General features: G+C 47.9%; 1 long non-coding RNA gene across 1 annotated transcript; it reads left to right on the plus strand.

Annotated features, from left to right (window-relative positions):
* Positions 1-1070: 1070 nt before the first annotated feature.
* On the plus strand, positions 1071-10228 carry LOC132248399 (uncharacterized). The gene is made up of 3 exons (XR_009459580.1): positions 1071-1110; positions 2833-3033; positions 7785-10228. It is a non-coding gene; the product is annotated as an uncharacterized LOC132248399 (long non-coding RNA).
* The last annotated feature ends 4027 nt before the right edge of the window (positions 10229-14255 follow it).

The raw sequence follows: 14255 nt of genomic DNA on the forward strand, positions 1-14255 counted from the left end.
CTATAGTACTTTGCCTTGACTTCATAGCCTAAAAGAGAGCTCAGTCTCTAGAAAGAACACTGAACACATTTAAAATACTGTGTACTGTTTAAAAAATATTCAAGAAAGGGGAAAAAAAGCACACAGGCCAGGAGTGCGGGTGCCTGAGGATAGTCCTGACGTATGCCTCAACATGTTATACAATTATTTACTCTACTATTCAATAAAAAATTTCGAAATTGCCATAACTTACACAAACTACCGAAGCTGACAGGGAGCTGCAGAGTCATTTCTTAAAGAGATACTATGTCAAGTCCTGCTCAGGTTTATTATGCTGTTTACCTGCAATTTCAATTGCTTTTTAAGAGGGAATACACTCTTTCTCCCTGATTTTGTAAGAGACTCTTTCTGTTGTCCCCACTCCACTCCTTTCCTTGCCATTTTATAGAAGGCCTAATTTTGTAATCCTAACCTACCCAAAGTCTTGCAAGTGAAAGGAAGTTTGAGTATACAAAAAAAGCCTAGCAGGAAAGAGCTTTGGGGAAGCATGGGAGGGGAGGCTATAAGCCCCTCATCAACAGGGATCCAGGTTTTCTGTTTCCCATGGAAAAATGGGTAAAAAAGCAGTGGATTTTCCCTTTTAATCATGAAAAAGGTGGATTTTTCATTTTAAGGGAGAAACATGGATTTTGCACTTTGGAAAAGAGCTCTGTGCAGGCTAGCAGAGTTCCAGCCTGCAAGGGGCTGGGGGAGTGGGAGGAGCACAGTCAGGCAGGGGGTACCATGTACATGCACGTGGCCATCAGGCAGCCTGGAGAGCAGCTCCTGCAGGTACATCTGGCAGGGGGAAGGAGGACATTGAGGCCTCCGTAGTGAGGTAGGCAGGGGGCTGGGCAGGGCTGGGGGCTGAGGCTGGAGCTTCTGCCCAGCTGGGCGGTACGTGGGGCTTGGGGCCTTTGGCAGGGCACTATTTGTGCCTGCCACTTTAAGGACCTGAAGACAGCAGCCAGCAGGTGCCTGATTAGGGCAGCCATTTTGGATTCAGGGCTGCCCATATAAACACGGCATTTTGCTGCTGGAAGGCTAAGCTACAACATTGCCTGACTGCAGGGATGCTGGTATCAACTGGAGGTAAGGGAGGAGCTATAGGGGATGGTCAGGAGGCTCCTGGTCTTGGGCATGACTTAAAACTGCACCCTGCTGGGAGTGGGTGGCCTGGTGGGGCTCTCAGTGGCGCAGGAGCCCCTAGAAAATGCCAGGCCAGTTACCACCCTGGTGAAAGGTGGGTTGGGGCACCTTAACCCCAGCTCCCACAACCAGGTGGGTTACCCCCTGGTAGGGTCTGGAACGTGGATCCCAGCCATAGACTCAGGAACCTGTCTTGACATCCCCTGACTGGTCCATGCTGGGGCCAGGACCAGAAGGGTCAAAAGGCCAGGGGGTTCCAACTAGCCTGGGGGTGGGCCAGGGCCAGTAGAGCCAAAGGTCCTGGGGGGACCACACCCGTAAGGGGGAACAGATCAGGGAGCTATGCAGCCTGGAATGAAGGTGGAATGATCTGCCTGAATGGAGGGATCCAGGTGGGGTTCAAAGAGCAGGATTCTGGGGCCCAGTGCAGGGCCGGTGATATTGATAACAGCTGGATGCCATCTGCAAGGCTTGGGCTGCGATGTAGGGGAGGAACGGAGCCGCAGATAGCACCCCTTGGCATCGGGGCAAGAAATGGGCAGCCTCCTGCTTAATTAACTTCAATTAATTAATTAACAGCAAGGCGTGGCGGATGAGAAGGTGGGCGGTTATCCCAGAAATAGGCGGGCAGGCCACATGGAACTCGGCCCAGAGAAGGCCCCCAAGGCTGGAATTCAGGGCCACAGTACCTGGGTGGTGAGCAGGATGGGGCTGCAGGTGGCTCATCCAGGAGGGTAGTGGAGGCTGGCTCCCCACTGCTTTGCACACTCCCAGAGGGGAAGAAGGCATGTGCTCTCCAGATCTGTATGTGGGACAGAGGTGGGGGTGGGAGTGGGGGCAGGCTGCCTGCTTCAGGCTTGGGCTCCCTCCCACTGCCCTGCACCTGGGGTCTCTTTGGCACAGCAGGCAGGACCCACTGCAGCAGGGCACAACAGGGCAGGGAAGCTCAGTGCTGCCACCGTGAGCCCCATGCTAACCTGGCGAGGTGCCTTCTGCCTGCCCAGCAGCAGCAGGAGCACAACTCCACACTGCCACCCCTGCTGCTGCCAGGTGGGCAGGGGTCACCTCACCATGGCAGTGCAGGTCTTGTAGCGGCAATGAGCTTCCCTGCTCCACTCTGCCCTGCTACACCAGGTCCTGCCTGCTGAATTGAGGAGGCCCTGGGAGGAGGGCAGAAGTGGAGGGCAGAAGTGCCACAGTGGGCAGCCCAGCTTCTCCCGCCCCCCCACTCTGGCCAAGCTGCCTATGGGAGGGGGGGTGAGGCAGGGAGCTGGGCTCTGCCCTTTACTCTGCTGCAGCAGCTGCCACCTCCCATAGGTGGCAGCCAGGGCTTGGGTGCTGTTGTGGAGGGCAGAGGGCTGCAGACCTGGGTCCTTGCCCCATAGCCCTGGCAGCAGGGCTGAGGGGGGCAGGGGACTGTGAGTGGGGAGTGAGGGGCCTGGATTTGCATCCTGGTGAGCTAAGGGGGCGGGGGGAGCTCTTGTTTTCCATGATGAAAACCCCAAAATCAAATACCAAAATTTATATGTACTTAGAATGTATTTTATTATAGCGATTGAGGCACTGGTAGGCTTCCAAATTACTTTAAAATAGTAAATATATCAATAAAACATTGTGTTCAATTGATACCTATATATATACAGTGGCATTTCCTTTTAATTACAGATCTGGGGGCTTTTAATCAGAGAATTTGCAACTTTTAAACAGAGAAAAGCAGGATCCCTGGTCATCAACATGCTCACTTGCTTCTCCAGGACTTGCAGATGTTTCTTTGATCATATTCACCTAGATGAGAATATGTATGGATGGAGGGGATGTGCCAGGATGCAGGTTCAGGAAGTAGATGAAATGTGGCGCCAGCTTGAGGTAAAACAGTGGAAGGGCTGGTTCAGGATTCCTCCCCTAAGCAATATCCCATGCATACACCTATGTTCCTGAATAGTCATTGAGAGCATGCCTGTACAGACAAAACAGTGTAAAGCCACTACATCTTTGTGTTATTCTCCCTACTTTCATTGTCTATCCCTTGGCTCACAGAATAACCCCGTAGATCTCAGCATCTCCAAGTTTGTCTCATTTGCTGCTGGTTCGGTGGAAAAGTGAGGAAAACTGTATTAAAGGCAACAATAGGATGGAAATGGTGGATACAAATTCATATTTTCCTGGCACTTGGTTTCCCAATCTAAGGAGCTTCTGGCTTCCCTGAAGAAAAAAATAAAATACTTCAATAAGTCAAAGGGACTTTAAGGTGCAAACAGAATATTATATCCAACCCTGAATTTGGAATAAGGCCAGGTCTTAAAATATGAGCCAAGAGAACTCTCTGGCTACCAGATATGACATCCTAACCATAATTCCCAGGATAATTCTCAGTCTGAAGGATTCAGAATTGAATGTTATGCATCTATTCTATGGCTTTCCTCAGAGGCTAAAATTCAATCTCTTTTACAAAAGAAGGGAAATTTGCGCATCCAAATATAAACACTATGAATTGGCAGGCACCAAAGCCTTCTACTGCTTGATTCAGATGTAAATGGGACATAAATGCCTGTAACGTAAATAAGACTCACCTCTGTTTTAACTTTTACAAAATGAGATCAGGAGGAGGCACCTAAGGAATGATTGCACCATGGCTCAAGAGCTGGCAAGTGCTGTCCCCAGAGATGATGGCCTTCTGGCAGGATGTCCTCCCTAAAGGACATGCACTCATTGCAGGGCCTTGCTTTCTAATGGATCAGGCTTCCCCATGACAGGGCAACCCTCCTCAGATGTGCCTCTCATGTCAGGGTGTCTCCCCTCAAAGAATATCCCTTCCCGTAGCAGGTCATGTTCTCAGGGCAGGCCACATCCCCTGCAGAGGAGCCCTTGTAGACGTCCTCACTTCTGCAAAAAATGTATTTATATCCCTGCTCATGATTTACAAGGAATCAGCATTGTAGAGAAAAGGCAAACTCAGAAACTTTTATCTGACCTTTCCTCCTCACTCCTCTTAGTTTAAGGCAGTCAGATGGACCAGCCCTGTTGTTTGCCTTTACAAAATCAAAACCCAGCATCCTTGGTCCCTATCAAGATTTTGCACAGAACACTTTCCACCTTTGTTCTACACTGAACATCCATTGAAATCTAGCAGGGGATAGGAGGCGATGTCCATTGGACATGTAAAATTGCAGTCCTGACTGGTGGATTGATGAAGTACTTGATTTTCAGTAGCAATAAGCTCTGGTCAAAATAAAATCCTCTGCCTTTTTAGTTGTGGATGATTTCAACAGCCCATGAACTTAGGTTGCAGCCATCTGAATATCCAGATGTGAACAACTGAAGTAATGATATGCACATTTGTCTCATCCATACAACTCTAGCTATGCAGTTATGAACAGACAGACAAGGTTCTTTGGGTGAATCTGATATCTTTTATTAAACCAACTTAAATAGTTGGAAAAAAATGTTAAGCAAGCTTTTGGGTTTAAAAACCCTTCCTCAGGCTGAGGAAGTCTCTGCAGTTGGTGTGTACAGTTGGTGCATGCAGGTATGAATACACATTTGCATGTGAACCAGGGTCTCTAATAAAAAAATGTCCACATGGTTCCTATATTATTTGTAACCTGTATTTGTTGTAACCACAGAGGTTAATCCTGATACCCCAGCTAAATTCACAGGTGATTGCATGTTTTCTATCTAAATAGCCAAACAATTTCCATCAGTATAGTACTTTGTTTCTGCTCTTAAATTGTTCTTCCTTGTTACTTTACACTGTTAAACAGCTACATTCCAGCCCAGTGACACTTACATTTCAGAAGTGGTTAAGTATATGTGATATAAAAAGTTATAAGTTTTCTAGATACCAGGCTAAAAAAAAAATCCTGTTTCATAAAACATTTTCCCCCCCTCTGCCAAAAGCAAAAGCAGGTCAGACTTATGTGGTATTTTATCCCCCTGTTCTTAAAAATCCTGTAGTTGTGGCCTGTTTAAATATTTTAACAGATACCCCTGTTGTTTTAGGAATAGGGATCCAAACTGAGATTAGGGCTTTATATTGAGGTAGGAAGCCTGCTTATGTATAGTAAGAGACCTTCTCCTCTCTGAGGAGTTTACAGCCTAAAGCTAAGGCAGCTGAAGGAAATATTATCTCCATTTTACAGATGGGAAAGCATTTTATCCAGGTTTATACAACAAGACTGGGGAAGAGCTGGGTATGGAACCCAGTCTGCATGTAGACCAGTGTCTTCATCATACAACCAGCCTTCTTACACAGCTTTGGAAGGATTTTACACTCACTTTGTACTCACTTTGCATAGGTATAACTAACCGCAAAAGAAAGAATGCAGTGGAGAATGAGTTGCTTTAAGTAAAATTTCCTATGGCTAAAAGAATGTGTAGAAAATTATCTCTCAGGGGATTACCAAGGCTTGTTAAACAACAGACAGACCAGAACTGATGTAAGTTTTGGAGGGAACTGGAAAGAAGCGGTATTTTATGTATGATAGATATTGTATAACACATCGTCTTAGGCCTGCAAGCTTCGTAATGCTGGTGCCAGTGGAATTCACGTAGGCATCTATACTGCCCTCTTGTGTAAAAACATATGGAATGCAAAACATTGGGCAAAGTAGCCCAGTGGATTTCCTTGCTAGGCCATACTTCCCTTCCTGTAATACTGGTAAAGATGCAGCATGGATAGAACAGATACAGAGCAGCTCTGGGGACTGCTGGAAATCCTTGTAGAAGCTGTGTAAATCTTTACTAGTTGTACAAACACTGCTGTGTGTTCCACTCAGCTGTGGAAATGCTGCCACCATAGCTGGCCACGTGACAACCGGAGCTCTCTGACTCCAGCAGGAGTCTCAGAATATGCAGGACCTGTGACTCCTTGTCCAAGGAGCATAAATTAGGCTGTGTTGTTTATCTGGATCTTAATCTGAAAAGGAGATCAACTCTTCGTTCCTAATTATGGTCTTGGTTTTACAGCAAAAAAGTCCTGTGGATGGGGTAACAATCTTCCCTATCTTGTATTTCAGTGTTATTTTCCTTTCTCCCTCAAGTCCATCTTCTATCTCTGGCTCTGCAAAAAATGCAACTTTGAAAATATAGACCACAACCCTTCAAGGCACTAAACAGTCTGGGCATAGTATAGCAAGGCACTTGAGCATGTGGTTAATGTTAAATACGTGAGCTGCCTTATTAAATTCTCTTTGGATCATGCCCTCTGCATAGGCTTCCATTTAGTTGTAGTAAGCCACTTGCTTTACTGTTAAGTGCCTTACTTTCCACCAAGAATGGACAAATGGTGCAGGGTATGGATGCCAAATGGGCAAGCCTGAAGAGATTTCTTAGTATACCCCCTTTATAAAGCAGGAGTCATTTGGCAGTGGCATATCATTGTTGCAGAGTCAGGTTTCCCTGTGTAAAGTAATTTTCTTTGTGATGGCAGGAATAATCCAATATCTACTGAATCCGAGGACTGGATCAGGTTTTGCCATATGCGTGCAGTATACACGTCTGCGGTGCCACATACTGCACATTCAGATGTTCTCTGTGCTGCAAGGGAGCACTGCCTGTGCATGCACTGCTCCACTTCCCCCCCCCCCCCCCCAGGTTTATTTGACTCCTGGATATTCAGTGGTCAAAAAAACCCACACACAAAAAAGCAGAGGAGCACAAGCACGGGTAGTACACGCTGCTCAGAAGTGGAGCCGGGCTGCCCGGTGGCAGAATTGCCACTGCTGCAGCCCCAGGAGATCCCCAGGACCCCAGGTAAGGCTGCTGGGACCAGCACACTGCTGGCCCCAGCCTCTCCTACCCCACCTGGGGTAACTTGCCATGTGCCAAATTGCATGTGGCACAGAAGTTTCCCAGGGACAAATAGAGGTGGACAAGGTGTGCTGCTGCTACTTGTCCCTGGGGAACCAAATGTCCATGCTCATGTAGATATGGCGTATGTGTAGCCCTCCACACTTGTGCTGTGCAGTTTCCCAGAGCAAAGGCTGGCTTGCAAGCCATAGCCAGTCTCTGAAGCGATTTTATTCAAGCCACCAAACACACCAAAAATTATATTGTCTCAGAGGCAATAGGATTTAGTCTGCCACTATTGGCAGAATATCTAACTACAGCCTCTAGTTTTCCTAAGGAAAGTTCTGTGCTTATTCAGCCTGCTTTTAGTGAAGGATCACTGTCCTAGAGAGCTACTGACTGTCATAGGCCTCATCAGTATGCAAAGATCAGCTAAAATGAACAACTGTTGTATCTCATTTGCTTTCTCATTTTTTTAAAGGGTGATTTTGATGACAGATCACCAAGGTGAACATTTAGAATTGTCAGGAATTTTTACACGTGCTCTGGGGGTTGGGGGTGGACACTTTAATTAGAGTGGCTCTGAGAGCCGCTGTAATTAAAGCGCTTGCAGCATCTTGTGTATCAGCGTCCCCATGCTTCAAAATGGCAGTGTGGGTCTCCTGGCATGTCTACAGGTACTTGTTGATCAGAGGATTTTTGTCCAATGTTTTACTCTTGCACACTTTGCTTCTACTGTGTGTCTTACCTGCAGACTTAAAATGATCTACTAGCACTGAACTGAATTTACAAGGACTTAATTCTCTTCTCATTCACCCTTGTGTCCACAGAGTTATGCCAGCATTAAATGAGCATGAAACACAATCAAGACACCAGACCATAAAAGATGCATGTACGTCCCTGCTACTTTCTTGTGTTTATTACTCCAGGGATTTCCAGGAGACTGATCTTGTTTTCTAAAATCAGGATCAGATCTCTGGCTGATGTCAGTGGTGCAGGATCAACCCATCTATGTGGTAATAAATTCTGTATTCAAAGTTCTGCAATACTGATATACCACCTAGTGAAGAACGAATGATCTTTGATGCATGCAGGTCTCTACATAGGTAGGGTTAAAAATAATTTCATTTTTGACACAGTAATAAATCATTATGGCTTCTCTGAATTGAATTCCTTATGGAAATTTTGTGGGGGAAAAAGTTACTGCAAATGTAGAAATTTCAGTAACTCAACTGACTGTTCATTTCTCTTTGGAAATGGTAGCAGACAGTAGGGCAGACCATGGACAAATCCCTTGCCAACTGTCTGTCTGTCTGTCTCTCGTAATGTCAAAACTATTTTTAATGATAAAGCTATTTAACATGGTAAACTACGTTCTTTTTTCTTCTAAACTCACAGGACTTCAAACAGTTTCTCTTTCTCTCTTTCTTTCTGCATGTGTTTGCAGAAGTGGTAAAATAAATGTGATCTCAGGATGCAGCTTAGCTTCAGGTTAAAGGGAATGTTTATGACCACACTGTAAACCCCTGGAACATAGGGGTTTAGAAAGGAAATGCTGGCACAATCTTAACTACTGTATAACACCAAAGTAATCATTCCCTCCAACTGTGACTATGTTGTCAGTTCTATGGATAAAAAAGGTGTTGCCTAGTCTCATGATCGATTCCCATGGGCAACTGTATGTTCACTTAAAGCAGGTCAGAATACATCTGGGTAAGTCCTCAATATTTCCCTGTGAATCGCAGGCACAGGCTTGCTGACTCATTGTTCAAAGAGCTTGAGCAAAATTGCACACCTCCCATTTGAATATCATTTGAGGGGTTGGGCTCTAAATCCTCATTGTTTGAACTGTCAAGATGGTTGAAGTGATTAGCAAGCTGCTTAGTTTAAAGAGAAGCCTATTTTAGGTGCCTTGATTCTCTGCCAATAGTTTGTCACATTTATTTGTTGTCTCTTTCTCTCCCTCTCGGAAGGGACTGCTACATTTTCCCCAGCGGTGATTAAAAATGATGTCAAATTGCATGACTATCTGAATCTTTCACAATTGATTATTAATAGAGTTTTTGAACAAATAAAACTGAGTTAATTAGAGCATTTGTAATCAGTCCTGTTCAACTATAACACATGCCCATATCTGATCACAGTGTAACTTAAAGTAGACATGGCAACAGTTGGATGTCAACACAATTCAAAAGAGCTTTGTTTTTATATAGCCTCAGTGCTCTAGTCTGATCTTTTTGACTCACTTCACATGTTTTGTCATGTTCTGTTACTTGTCTACCTGGTTTATTGAGTGCATATTCTCCTGTAATTTTAACTTTTCTAGCCAGATGCTCTGCTAATTCATTATGAAGCATGGATTCAGATTGTCACCTGTCCTAAAGCAGTAGATCACTATTAACTTTATAGATTAGGAGGTCCTTGGGGCTGGTCTTGCATGCAATTTTCTCACACAACATTTATGTCACACAACATTTAAATGATGCCCAGGATGTATATGTGTATTTTTATGTCTAGGTTTTGTAAGATTCCCTTCACCATGGCATTCATATATGTTATAGAGTAACCTCTGAGATAATTCTGAGCATGGTATGAGCAGATATAACTCTGCTTCATGGTGAATAAATTTTAAAAGGTTCAAAGTCTGGGTTCAGTTAGGCAATGCAGTTTTCGGAGGTTTGTCTGAAGCTTACTGCTAGTTCCTTGAACATGCAAAATGAGTCTGGAAGCCTCACAAAAATGTGGTTGTCCTTTTCCCTCCTACATTCCAGTATGATCCTCGTGCAGCTTCTCCAGAAGTCTATGCAGTGTTTCCTGAATTTTATTTTAAGCATGTTTGGTTAAAAAATAATCATCAAAATCAATTTTACATTTCTGAAACCTTCAAAAATGTTTTTATTTGGGTTTAACCCTGAAATGTGGAAAATTGCAGCTATGTTAATTCCCTACTTCCATCTTAGCTGAAACTTGAATATTTTGGAACAAGGGATATCACAGCAGCGGACTACTGGTATTGTTGTTGTGACTGCTTGTTTTGAGGGGCATCTATCATGCAGTGTATTACATGAAGGGAGGTAGATTGCAGGGCCTCTAAAGATGAGTCTGTTGCTGGCTCACTGAATGATACAGGAAAAAAATCACTCTACCTCTGTTAATCAGCTACTTCATTTATATACCAACAGTTATACTGAATCACTTTTTGTAGAGAACTAAAACATATGGAAGAAAGCTGCCACAACAGTGTAAAGAGTTTTGTGTTAGTCAAGAGAATTTAGTAGAGCTAGATGGGTTTTTCCCATTTAAAAGTTTATTTGATAAAACATATCACAAATTAAAAAAAGACAAAATTTGATTTGGGAATTTTTTTCAGTATTTCTTCAGGAAAATGAAGTATGATCATTTGCATATATTTGTTTGGTATCAAAACTGCTGTGGGACAACTTGCTAAGGTGCGCCCACACATACAGGCACATGCACTTGCAGCAGCTCAGATAGGAGCAGCAAAAATTTGTGCTGGAGATTTTTACCTCAGTGAACATGCCTGAACATGCACTTTGGTGTGGGACAAGTTGTGCCACTTGCGGCAAACTGACCCTGCCCAGCTCCTCCTGCATCATCAGCCAGGGGCAGCTAGAGGATCCCTGGCCCCAGCAGTATAAAAACCTGCCCTGTGCTGGCCCCAGCAGTATAAAAACCTGCCCTGGAGAGCACTGCAGCTCAGGGCTACTTGGTTATACCCCTGCTGTAGCTGCCCTACTGTCCCTAACCCTCACCTTCTACTGGAGTCTGTCCACCTGAGGACTACTCCATGGCTGAGTAGGTGCAGGTTCCCTCTGGGTGCAAAGCCAAGAGGAAGGCCTGGGTACAGTTAGAGCCCTCTGATGTGGAGGACTCCTCCCCCCTGCTTCCCAAGACCACCACACAGGGGGAAGGAATGGGGAAGGAGTGGCCCAACTCCCAGGGACCTTCCTGGCTGTGTCTGACACCCCACCCCTGGAAAGATCAAATGGGTGATCCCCATGGAGGAGTTTTGGGGCTGCTGGACAGTCCCAAACAGGAGCCCATGGAGGAAGCCCCTCACTTTGCTGGTCAGGGCCTACCCCCTGAGACCATGGGTGCTGAGGCCTTGGCTGACCCAAAGGAAGGTCTGGCAGCAGAGGCCCCCCCACTCTGACAATCTGGGGGAGACAGCGTCCTGGGGCTCACCCTGGTTAGTCCTGAAGAGGGAGGTCTCCTTTCCCAGGACCCTGAGGCAGCAACAAAAGCCACCATGGTGCCTGATGGGTCTTTCTTCCCCCTCCCAGAAAAACCTCACTTCCAGTCTGCCCCATGGTCCTGTACCAGAGAGGTCCAGAGTGGGTTCCCTTAATCAACAGGCTAATCTTTTTGGGGACCCTGCACAGACCCCTCAGGGCTCCAGCTCTTTCCTAGCATCTTGTGAAGGAGCCCCACCCCCATCCTTACCCCCACCCCGTCCCAAGGGGCTGCAGAGCTCTCCCAATTCCAACTGGAGCCTGGGTCTTAGCAGACTGGGAGGTTCAGACAGTGCCTAAGGAGCCCACTGAGCCCCAGGACCAGGAGGAGGATGCCTGAGAACTGGCAGGCTCCATGGAGCCTGTGGACCTCTTGTTCCTGGTGGTCCCCAGGGGTGAACTACTTGTATTTCTTGACCACAACTACACACAGTGGTCCATCAGCAAGGTACAGCTCACCTTGGACTGCTGGGGAGATTTGGACCCCACTGGGGAAGGCAAGGAGTCCAAAAGGTGCAATGCCCGGATCTATAGGTGGGCCTGCAGTTTCATAGATGCCCTCTATACTTATGGGAGGGCACTGTGTGAGCCAGCAAGCCCCACACCAGGCGTTGAGATGTGCGAGGCCCCTGCTGAACCATCTACTCCACCTCCCCCAGCCATGAGGTCATTTAAGATCACGACCCTCAATGTCCATGGCTGCAGGAAGGGTCTCCGGAGATGCTGAATGCTCTCCTTCCTTCAGGAGGAGGGTTACCGCATGGTATTCTTGCAGGAGACCCTGATGACTCTGACCAATGAGCCTAATTGGCAGTTAGAGTAGGGAGGAGGGTCTTTTTTAGTCATCTCTTGACCACCTCTTGCAGCATGGCCACCCTGTTCTCCCCAGGACTGCAGCCAGACATTCTCCAGGACATTGAGGTGGTGCCAGGCCATCTGCTGCACCTCCCGGTCCAAGTGCAGGGGCTGGTCCTGAACCTTCTGAACATGTATGCCCCTGTGAAGGACCTGGAGTTAGCAGATTTTTCTTCCAGGCAGCCACTTACATCAGCACCCTGAACCCTTGCAAGTGCCTGGTCCTTGGTGGGGACTTTAATGTCATCCTAGACATGCAAGACTGGTCAGGCAGGGAGCGGAACCAGGCCACCGTGGGCATCCTCGGGGAGATCTTGATGGACTACTCCCTGGTGTATGTCTGGCATGCTTGTCACCCTACCAACCCCCCTGCCTTCACCTATGTGAATGTGGGGGAGGAGCAGGCATGCCACTCCCAGTTGGACCGGGCTTATATCTCTCTGCCGCACTTTGCCCAGGACCACTCCTCTGCATTCAGCCAACCCCTTTCAGTAATCACCACCTCAGGGGCACACTCGGGGAGCACACCTGGAAGAGGGAGGTGGTCCGGGGGCAGCTTGAGTGGGAATTGTTGGAGCTGGAGCTGGAGAGGTGCCTGGCCACTGGCCCAACCAACCCGTCCCCCTGCAGAGAGTGTCAGGAGAGGTGGGAAGAACTTCATACTCTGGATGACCACTGCACCCGCAGTGCTTTTGTCTGCTCATGTGTCAAGCTCCTTTGGGAGATGAACCATGGCCTCTGCTTCTTCTGTGCCCTGAAGAGGAGGCAGGGGGCCAAGAAGTGCATCACCTGTCTTTTGGCTGTTGACGGCACCCTCCGTCCAAGCGGATCCAGGTGAGATGTGCTGGCACACACAGGCCTTCTAAGAAGAGCTCTTCTCCCCGGATCTGACCAATATCAAAGCCTGTCAGACCCCATGAGAGGGACCCCATGGGAGGTCAGCCCAGGTGACTGGGACCAGTTGGAGGCTCATCTCACTCTGGCTGAGTTTTCAGCCGCCCTCCACCTGATGCCCAGCAATAAGGTACTGGGCATCAATGGGCTGACTGCGGAGTTCTACTGGACCTTCTGGGATGTCCTTGGCCCAGACTTTTCCATGGTCTGGGCTGAATCTGAGGGAAGTGGGGAACTCCTCCTGTCATGCTGGAGGGCTGTGCTGACCTTCCTGTCAAAGAAGGGGGATCCCCATGACCTGAGGAACTGGCGTCCTGTGTCCCTCCTCTGCATGGACTACAAGGTAGCAGTGAAGGCCATCTTGCTGCGCCTGCAGTCTGTGCTGACAGACATGATCTATCCCGACCAGACGTACATGGTGCCCAGACATTCCATCTTCGACAACCTGTACCTGGTTCAGGACCACCTCGAGCTAGCACGCTGGGAGGGCCTGTCTTTTGCTTCCCTATCCCTAGACCAGGAGAAGGCATTTGACAGAGTGGATCATGGGTACCTCACAGGCACGCTGTGGGCCTTTGGCTTTGGGCCCTGCTTTGTGCAGGCTCTCCCGGTGCTGTACACTTCTGCAGAGTGTTTTGTCAAGCTCAACTGGACCCTGATGGAGCCCATCCCATTCAAGAGAGGGGTATGTCCAGGCTGCCCGCTGTCAGGCCAGCTGTATGCCTTGGCCCTGGAGCCCTTGTTCATTCTCCTGTGGAGAGGTGGGTGGTGGGGTTGATGCTCTAGGAGCCAGTGGTGCCGCTGGTCCTATCAGCGTATGCTAATGACATACTCCTCATGGTCCAGGACTCAGGTGACCTGGTGCAGGTGGACGCCTGCCAGGCATTGTACTCAGTGGCCTCCTCTGCCCGGGTCAACTGGGTCAAGATCCTTGGCCTGGTGGTGGGTGACAGGTGGGCTTACTCCCACCTGTGCTCCATGGGAATCACTGGAGTGTGGGCTCAATGCTCTACTTGGGGGTCTACCTGTCCCCCACAGACCCCTCCCTGCCAGAGAACTGGCACCAGTTGGAGGCAAGGGTGGTGGAGCAGCTCTGGACATGGGCAGGGCTCCTGAGATGTCTCTCTCTGCATGGGAGAGTGCTTGTGCTGAATCGGCTGATCCTATCCATGCTATGGCACTGCTTACACACCCTGCCTGTGCCCCCTGAGGTCCTGGCAGGGTTCCAGAGATGGGGGCTGGAGTTTTAATGGCCAGAACAGCACTGGGTCACTGAGGAGGTCCTGAGCCTCCCCTTGT

This window comes from Alligator mississippiensis, chromosome 2 (assembly GCF_030867095.1).
Source record: "Alligator mississippiensis isolate rAllMis1 chromosome 2, rAllMis1, whole genome shotgun sequence".
Lineage (NCBI taxonomy): Eukaryota > Metazoa > Chordata > Crocodylia > Alligatoridae > Alligator > Alligator mississippiensis.